The sequence below is a fragment of the Leptonychotes weddellii genome, chromosome 10 (genome assembly GCF_054177405.1).
Source record: "Leptonychotes weddellii isolate Sample4059 chromosome 10, ASM5417740v2, whole genome shotgun sequence".
Classification (NCBI taxonomy): Eukaryota; Metazoa; Chordata; class Mammalia; order Carnivora; family Phocidae; genus Leptonychotes; species Leptonychotes weddellii.
The window spans coordinates 71,238,881-71,248,000 of NC_138378.1; the positions used below are offsets into that span (position 1 = coordinate 71,238,881).

At 45.9% G+C, this 9,120-nt stretch overlaps 1 long non-coding RNA gene across 1 annotated transcript in view; it reads left to right on the plus strand.

Moving 5' to 3' along the window:
• The first annotated feature begins 1,435 nt into the window (after nucleotides 1-1,435).
• LOC115938523 (uncharacterized) overlaps nucleotides 1,436-9,120 on the plus strand; it is a 19,871-nt gene continuing 12,186 nt past the window's right edge. The window contains exons 1-2 of the long non-coding RNA XR_004073608.2: nucleotides 1,436-1,517; nucleotides 5,408-5,489. This is a non-coding gene — a long non-coding RNA (uncharacterized LOC115938523). The remainder of the gene's footprint in view (nucleotides 1,518-5,407; nucleotides 5,490-9,120) is intronic.

A 9,120-nucleotide genomic window follows, 5' to 3' on the forward strand; every position in this document is an offset into this window, starting at 1 on the left:
TTTTTAAAAATTCAATAATAATATCCCAGGAACCTTTCCATAACAATACATGAAGAGCCCCTCCGTTGGTTTTGTATCTCTGCAGTATCCAATGGCACGGGGACCCCGCATAGTAGCATTTTACGTTTTGTGGGCCATCGAGTCTCTGTGGATACTACTCAGCTCTCTGTTGTAGAGCAAAAGAAGCCAGAGACAGTGTTCACACAAGGGGGCGTGGCTGTGTTCCAATAACACTTTACTCGTGAACACTGATATTCAAATTTTATGTGATGTTTATGTGTCACAAAAAAATCATTCTTCTTTCGATTTTTTTGAACCCTTTAAAAATGTTGAAATCGTTCTTGGCCGCAGGCCCTACAAAAGCAGGCGAGGGACCCTTGGGCCCATTTGTGGACCCCTGAATTATTTAACCAGTTCTCTATTAACGAGCATTTAAATCGTTTCTAATCTTTCACTGCAATTTCTTTGTTTTTAAGATTTTATTTATTTGTTTGACAGAGAGAGACACAGCGAGAGAGGGAACACAAGCAAGGGGAGTGGGAGAGGGAGAAGCAGGCTTCCCGCCGAGCAGGGAGCCCGATGTGGGGCTCGATCCCAGGACCCTGAGATCATGACCTGAGCCAAAGGCAGAGGCTTAACGACTGAGCCACCCAGGCACCCCTCGCTGCAATTTCTAATTGTCAGCATATGTTACTCTATATGCATAGCAAATACATCTACCTGTAGGGAAAGCGCTAAGATGTGGGGTTCATCAGAAGACATAGGCACTTACTTTGATAAATATTGCTAAGTTGCCTTCGAGGGGCTGTCTAGCTGACATGTCCCCAGCAATGTGTGGGGTCATCTGTGTCCTTGCAACGAAACGTGTGTTTTCACACGCAGCTTTCTGCCAGTCTGGTAGGTTTAATAAAAACACAAAACAGCATCTCAGCACTTTTAATGTGCATTGTTCTTATCATGACCGCGGTTGGACATCTTTCCTATGTTTAACAGCCATTTGTATCTCTTTTTTTCCTGTGAGGGATCTTTTCATATCCTTTGCTCATATTTTCATTGGTCTTTTCTTCAGAGATTTGTCCATGTAGATTTATAATTTAAGGAGATTCGCCCTTTGCTGAACTGCACACATTCTTTCCAGGTTTTCATTTGGTTTTTTACTTCGCTTATGTGAGTTTCCTTTGTTTATTTGGCATGCGCAAGCTGTGAACATTTTTTGTTTTTTGGTGCTTGTTTTTACTTTTATTAGCAAATTTATCAATTTGTTATTTTATAGCTTGTGGTTTTTGAGTTGTAATTAGGAAGGATTTTCCCACTCTCAGGTTGTAAAAGAATTCTCCCATATTTTCTCTTGGTACTTTTGTGATTGGTTGGTTTGCTTGTTTGTTTACATGTAAATGTTTAATCCATTCAGAGTTTATACTAGTAGATCGTGTGAGGTATGGCTCCAGCTGAATTTTGTTTCCAGCTGGCTGGTCCGGAGAATCTCGACACCATTTACCATCTAGTCACTGGATTTGGTAGGTGGCCTTTCTCATATACTAAATACACTTACATTCTTCCGAAGCTGTTCCACTGATCAATCTATTCGTGTACTAATACTATGAAGTTTGGGGTTTTTTTTAAGATTTTATTTATTTGTTAGAGAGAGAGAGAGTGTGGGCGAGAGAGAGTGAGCGAGAGTACAAGCAGGGGGAGCTGCAGGCAGAGGGAGAAGCAGGCTCCCTGCTGAGCAAGGAGCCTGATGCGGGACTCGATTCCAGGACCCTGGGATCATGACCTGAGCCGAAGGCAGCCGCTTAACCGACTGAGCCACCCAGGCGTCCCTACTATGAAGTTTTTAATCATCCAGGTGCCATAAGCCTGTTTATATTCGGTGATCTAAGCCAGAGTGTCTCAACCTCGGCACTATTGTCATCTGCCAGATAGGATTCTTTCTTGGTGAGGGCTGTCCAGTTCCTTGTAAGATATTTAGCAGCATCCCCGGTCTCTACCCATTAGATGCCAGTAGCAGATGTGCACACATACACAGTTAAGATAAGCAAAAAAGAAAAAGAAAGAAAAGTTTCCAGATGTCGCCAAATGTCTCGTGGGGGACAAAATCACCCCTGTTGAGAACCACTGGTCTAGGTTGCTTTTTTTTTTCATGGCTTCTTGTTTATTCTTATTTCATCACTGTGTGTTTGCACTGTTCCCTCTACCTGGAATGTCCTCCTCTTACTCACTTCCACATCAGAGTTCAGCTCCGACACTGCCTCCAGGAAGCCTTCTTGGATGACTCTGCTCCATCCTGTGCCCCCTAACCCCAGGTGCTGACCCCCATCATTCTCTATGAAAACGAGCCATTTGCTTGTCTCTCACCCCTGACCAGGGTGTCAGCTCTGAGAAGATCGGGGGTTTGTTCATATCTTTATCTCTAGCCTCTGGCACTGAGCCTGGCACAGGGTAGGATTGGATAAAAAGATAAGTGGGTATTTCTTTTACCCACCTCTTACCAAGAGCCACGAGTTCAGTTGAAGAAGACATGTGTGAAAGATGGGATCTCAACTGTTACCCTGAGTGAAGCCTGGTGTTGAGAAGCAGCAGGGGGTGGGGAGAGTCTTGCCATCTTGCCCGTGTAAAGTGCCCTCTGTGTGCCAAGCAAGGTGGTAGATGAGATGGACGCCATCTCTTGTTAAATATCCTGCAGTGCGCTCTGAGGAATAGGAAAAGGAAAGCTGGGGAAACCCGAAGGGCCTAAGTTGTTTCTGGGAAAAGCTGGATAAATAGTGTCTTCAGCATGAGCCCAGATGTTGGACTCCTACTCTATTCACTTAGGAGGCGCTTAACCTCTTTAGGCCTCAGTTTCCCCATTAGTATGGGGGATAATAGTAGCATCCACCTCGCGAGGCTCCTGTAGGAATGCAGTGTTTCAACCGTACTGATGCGTAACAAACATTCAGCATACAGTAGGCTCTTACTATTTTTATTTTATCTGCTAAGCTTGGACTTAGCTGAAATTTTTTTCCAGCTGGCAGTTGGTTTAAAAATCTCTGAGACTACTATAGACCCAGGGCAGGATGGTTTTCCAGGGGTGACTCCTTGCAAAGAGCTAGGGGATCCCTGGCAGGAGCCTCCCCCAGGTAGCAGCAGTTCCCCCTCGGGCTGGTGGTTCCTGTCTGACAGGTTCTCCCAGAGCCCTCAACCCTGAGAGCCTTGGGGAGAGGAGAGGAAAAACAAAATGATTACCCTGGGTATGGGCCAGGCTGTGTGTAAGAGAATGATGGTGTTTGGGAACCTCTGACTGACTTTTTTCTAAGGCAAGGAGACCCCAGGATGACTGTGAGCCTCAGGGGCCAAGAAAGAGCCAGCCGCTAGATAAGAAGTGCCCCCCCACCAAAAGCATTTACCCAAGATCTTAGATGAAGCAAAATTATTCAGATATGCATAGGAGGAAACAATAGCAATAAGTAGCATCTATTAAATGCCAGACACTGTGTGCTAACTGGTTGACACAGAGTTACATGAGCCATCCACACATTTCCCTCTCTGGCGATGAGTGGGGTACAATTGTCATACCCAGTCCCCGACTCCCAGTATCAATTCTCTTATTAATTCTGGCCCTGTTTTTCTCTAACCCCAAAGCTCCTTGCCATCTGCCATGCCGTGCTCTGTGTAGGTTCAGTCGGGAGCCAGAAGCACACACTCAATGAGCCACATGTGGATGCAGGCTTTTATCTCACAGCCACTGGGGCGGGAGGAGGCGCTGTCCAAAACGGCCCGAGCAGCCCCGCCTGCACCCTCAGACCTCCTGCCTGCAGCACCATAAAGAGCATACCTGCCCCTGGTGAGACGCTCTAAGAGAGAAAACAGACTTCATCCAAGAAAGAACCCATGCTCATCTTCTGAAGGTCCCCTGAGGCCTACTTGGAAGCCATGGGTGCTGAGATGCTGTCGGTGGGTTTGCCCTGGTCCAGGTTACATCTCTAAGGATGTAGCCCATGCCAGGCGGTGGGGTACAGAGGATTTCTTCTTTCAGAGGTGCTTCCAAGAAAGGAAAATGGCATCTCCCATTTACTTTGTTTCCACCAGGGTCTTTGTCCAGGCCATCTGTCACCTTTCCCCCAGAATCTACAACACTTTCAAGATGTCTCTGCTCCTAGCCTTACCTGGTAGCCTGTGATATTGTGATTTATAATAAGAAATATATATTTGGTCTTTGTCCTTCCATCTTTACCTGTGAAACTTGACCTTGTGAACACATGATACAGCATGTAAGTGTCCTCAGGAAGGCCTACCCCGATGAATCATTACCAACTGTCCTGGCTCCTAGGACCACTGCTCATCGCAACTTCGACTTCGTATCTGTTCGTGTGACTATTGGTTCCTGCTTCCTCCTCTAGTCCATTAGGGCAAATGGTGTCTTTCTTTTTCTTACAACTTATCCCCAGAGCTTAGCATAATGCCTGAACATAGTAGATACTCAATATATATTTGAGTGAATAGTGAATGAAGGATAGCATAATTTCGTAGGTAATGCTAATATTTATGTGCCAGTGATGTTCTAAGTGTGTTACAAATATTACAATCTTCCTAACAATCTATGGGGGTGAGTAGTACCCCAATTTTATCCATGAGGAAATTCAACTATAATCTCATAACTAGTAAGAGCCAGGATTTGAACCTCGAGAGTCTGGCTCCAGAGCCTGAAGTAAGTTTAACCACCATGTTATTCCGGCCTGTGTTATTCTCCCACATTTTAGTAAATCCATAAATTTCATTTGGTGCTAGATTGTTATCATGTCATGCCTTGTACCTCTTACTTGCAATGAATTGTATTCAACATGACATTGGAAAATTTCTGTGATAAAACATTTTATTTGCCAGATAGGACTCTAGGAATACGCATTCTACATTTTAGCAGAAACCAATTGTACATATTAATCAAAATTCGGTGGCAAACCAATGAAGAATGGACATCATAGCACATCAAACACTAGCACACTGCTGGTGTGCTAGCTGATAACAAATCCTTAATATACTCAGTCATTCCATTCTCTTTTACGGGGCATGTATAAAAGTTTGCCCACCCCGGCCCTGAGAAAAATGTCTTCCTGGAGTTGGCAGTATGCTTCATCTTTCTGCTTGGCAAGCCTTTCATCCTGGGGAGAAGCAAGGCTTCCTTCTATCCCTAATGCCCTCAGAACCCTTCTCTGTCCTTTGCAGTGGTCAGAATAATGCGGACCCCTATCTCAAAAGGAATTATCTATCTATCTCAAGGCCCGTCTTGTATTCAGAGGTTTTGATTTCTTTACATCTGTGTTCCTGGTTCCTTTGTACTTTGCAAAATCACCCTCACCCCCTTGGAGGAAAGTGACAGGGACGTGAATCCAGGCTTTCTTAGGTAACCTGCATTTTTTCACTTTTCTAGATGGAATTGGAAGTGGTCTACCACCCCCTGGAGATGGCTTTAGCTCCTGTGTCCTGGAGATTTATTTGGCTCCTTTGCCAAGGTCAGTCCACCCAAACCAGTGGGCATCAGGTTGCTGGCCGTATAGCTGGGGCTTCGGGGACTCACTTAGGATGGCTGAGCCAGATCCTGCCTCAGCTCAGGCTACCGCCTTTCACCCCCACCTCTGAAACCCCAAGCTGACCTGACATGATGAATCTCTTCTGTTTGCCTTACCCCCAACCCCCCTGCCCAGATCCATCCCCTACCCTTTGTGCCTTGCTCTGCTTCTAGGCGGGTTTGGCCACTGGGATTCACTGCAGTCTGCAGAGGATCCAGGGATGGGAAGAGAGGGAGGTCTAGATATTTATTCTCCTTTCCTCCTCCTGATTGACTGAGGTTCTGGCTGTGGCTGGGGTCCTCTGTAGCCACAGTTCCATGAGGTTGCCCTTCTTCTTCAGGGGGCTCCAGCAAAACCATTTCTTCCCCTCACCTCCTTTAGGCCTAGGGGAAATAATGGCTCCCCAGTGGCTAGTCCCTGGGTACCTCATTACCTGTTGTGGTTCTTTTAATCTTGCCCATCTCCATCAATGATCCCTTCACTAAAGTCTCTTCAGTTAAACCCTTTCAAGTGTGCCATCTTCCTGCTGGTACTCTGAAACTTTCTGGATGCATCTTTATGGCTTTTTCAATATGTGTACGGTCCTTGACATTTCTGGAGAACTGCAGTAGCCTGGGCTGCCTCTCCTATGTCCAGCAGCTCCTGCCATCTCCTGCATGTGGAGAATGCCAGCACCACTCCCAAGTATAACCCCTGTGCCGGTGGGCCCCTGATCCCAGGGCTCCCAGGGGAGGGAACCGGGGTGAGGGGGAACCCTCAGATGTTAGCGCCCATAATGCTCTCTTGGTCAGACCAGATCTTTATTCTACTCGAGCTTTCTCACGGCCTCATCCTCCCTCCACCTCCAGCCCCATTCATTCAACAGATCTTTATGGGAGACCTGCAACGTGCAGACACAGGCTGGGCACACAGCTCTACCATCTGCTGTCATGTCAGCATTTCACTCAAATGATGCTCCTTTTTGGGTTTTGTAGTGGATGCTCCTGGGCAATGACTCATACTTAAAATCTACATTTGCTCACATTTAAAATCTTCAAATACCAGAGAACTGTAAATTATCTGTCACTTCTAATTCCTGGGCCAGTCGTTCAAGGAAGCAAACCCAGTTGGAGGCAACCTCCTTAAGGGGTCTTGCCCTTTCCTATTTTCTGATTGGGGGACACTTAGATTGTCTGGGCTCCAGGCCTTCCATGTGGCCCCCAAGGAACTGGACCTTGACAGCAGCCACCAGCAAGGCTCTAGGTGCGGTGGTGCAAGGATCTGAATGACCTTGGGTCTTGTAGGGGTCCTTGCTCAGACCCAGGACAGTGCTTCTCTGACAGCAGAGGGGCTGACTGCCTCCAGGCCACACTGGGGACAGGTGCCAATGTGGATGACAGCAAAGATGTTACTTGGTATTCAGCCTGCAGAGGTTAAAAGTATTTATTTATATGACAGTGAAATTTTGTAAATGACCTTAATGTCTACCAACAGGAAATAAGTAAGTCGGAGTACATATGTCATTACAGAATACTATATTGCCATTAGAAAGAATTTAATGGATCTATGTGTACTGAAATGGAAAGATGTTGAAAACATATGGCTAAGTAAGAAAAAAACAGTTTCAAGATAGCAAATATAGTTGAATTCTGTGATATAAAAATATTTGAAAGATGTATATATTTTTTAAAAAGCCTAAATGTGTATGTGTATGTATGTGTGTGTGTATTACATACTTGTAAATTATAGAACAGAGATGGGAAAAGTCTCTAGCAAGAGTGGTCACCTCCAGAGGCAGAAGTAAGAGGAAAGGACGTGATGAAGGGGAATCTTCTTCAAATTTGGGGCGGTGGTATGCTTCTGACCATTTGGATCTTTACAGTAAGAACAAATTCACGTATCAGATAATTAACTCCTTCTTCCCCCAAAGAAGAGAGACGAAGAAAGAAAGAACTATTATTAACGAAGAGGAAGGGACTGAGAGGGGAAGGGGCAGTCACTGAAAGGGCTCTTTCATTTTTTCCTCTGTATACTTCTGTATTCTTGAATTTGTGCAATAGGAACATACTCGCGCTTTTCTGGTGTAGCTATTTTTTATCATGCAAAGGCTCATTTATGGACTCAACAGCTAATATCTTTGTCTTCGCTCAGTGCTGAGCACTGCGCTCTGCCCTTGATCGGCTATAATCCTCGCAATATTCTGTGAGTCACATATTATCATCCCATTTTATAGAAAAGGAACCAAAGACCTGATGGCCAAGCCCACGTTCTCTACTCCTGCTGTACGCCACATGCCAGGGCGGGTACCAGAGGGAATGAGGCTTCCCGCCTTCGTGTAAGTGGAACCTAGTGAAGAGGGAAAACAGGAGAGAAAGGTGAAAGAAATGAACAGACTGAGGAAAAGAAGCAGAAGCATTTACCGGAAAGAAATGCTCAGAGAAATAGCCCTGGTAAAGCTGAATGACACCAGAAAGTCATCAGAGGTGGTTTGGTGGGCCAGAACCCCCATAAACATTTTCATTTGGTTCTGCACACCCAGACGCCTCGTGTCACACTGAAGCTCTGTCCAGGTGATTCTAATAATAGCCCAGTGGAATCCTGTGGTTGGAGGAGACTGAGAGAGGTCACTGAGCCTGTCTTCCGCCTGCAGAAGGGAGTGAGTGTTCTTACTTACTGCAGGCAGTAAGTAATGGAGGCATTACTTACTGGAGGCAACGAGTAACGTAAGTTACTAGATCAAAGTCAGTCCCCCACCCTGCCCCTGAAGTCGGCAAAGGAGTGGAACTGTGTACTGGACCCCGGGGCACTGACAGTCTCATGAATCAGCATGTGGGAAATTATGTTCATACTGCAGCTCTTTACAAAGGAAACAACTGTCCACCCCTCTTTTCCAGCTGGTAGACATCTGGTGGGGGAAGGGTGTCAGCTGGGGAAATGAAAAGGAGTCACTAGAATGCCCCTTCTTGAAGAGTGGCATCCGGAGGAGGACTGGGGACCGCTGGAAGGAGTTGGGTGTTAGTTGTTCATGCATCATTGGGTCACTCTTTCTTCCGGTTATCCTGCTTCCTCAGGACGTGGCTCAGGACACTGGATCAGGCAGGGTATGTTACGAGTGATTAAGGGCCTTACAAGAGATTAAGAGAATTACATTCAGAGACTCCATCTAGCCAAAGGCTGAAGGGCAATGGCTGGTGATTCTCTGAGTAGATTTATGCATGGAAAATAGAGAATTACTGGAGCTGGTTCCAGGGCTTAGGGCTTTGAATAATGAGAATAATGCAGAAACAAGTTCTCTGAGGGAAAATGGCTCCTCAGTCAAGGGCATTGAGAGGACTGTTGAGTTGGTTATGACCTGAATGAAGATGCAAATCTGACAACAGTGATGCAGGAAGCAATCCATAGGATAAAGGTCACCTTTGGGCCACTGTGGTTAATTGGGCCAGAACTAGGGCGAGGTGCTCACCTTGAGTGCAAAATTTAAGGGGACATCAAAAAACTCAGCAATCTAGAATGAAGCGGAGGAAATCGGAGGGGTAGACGAACCATGAGAGACGATGGACTCTGAAAAACAAACAGGGTTCTAGAGGGGAGGGGG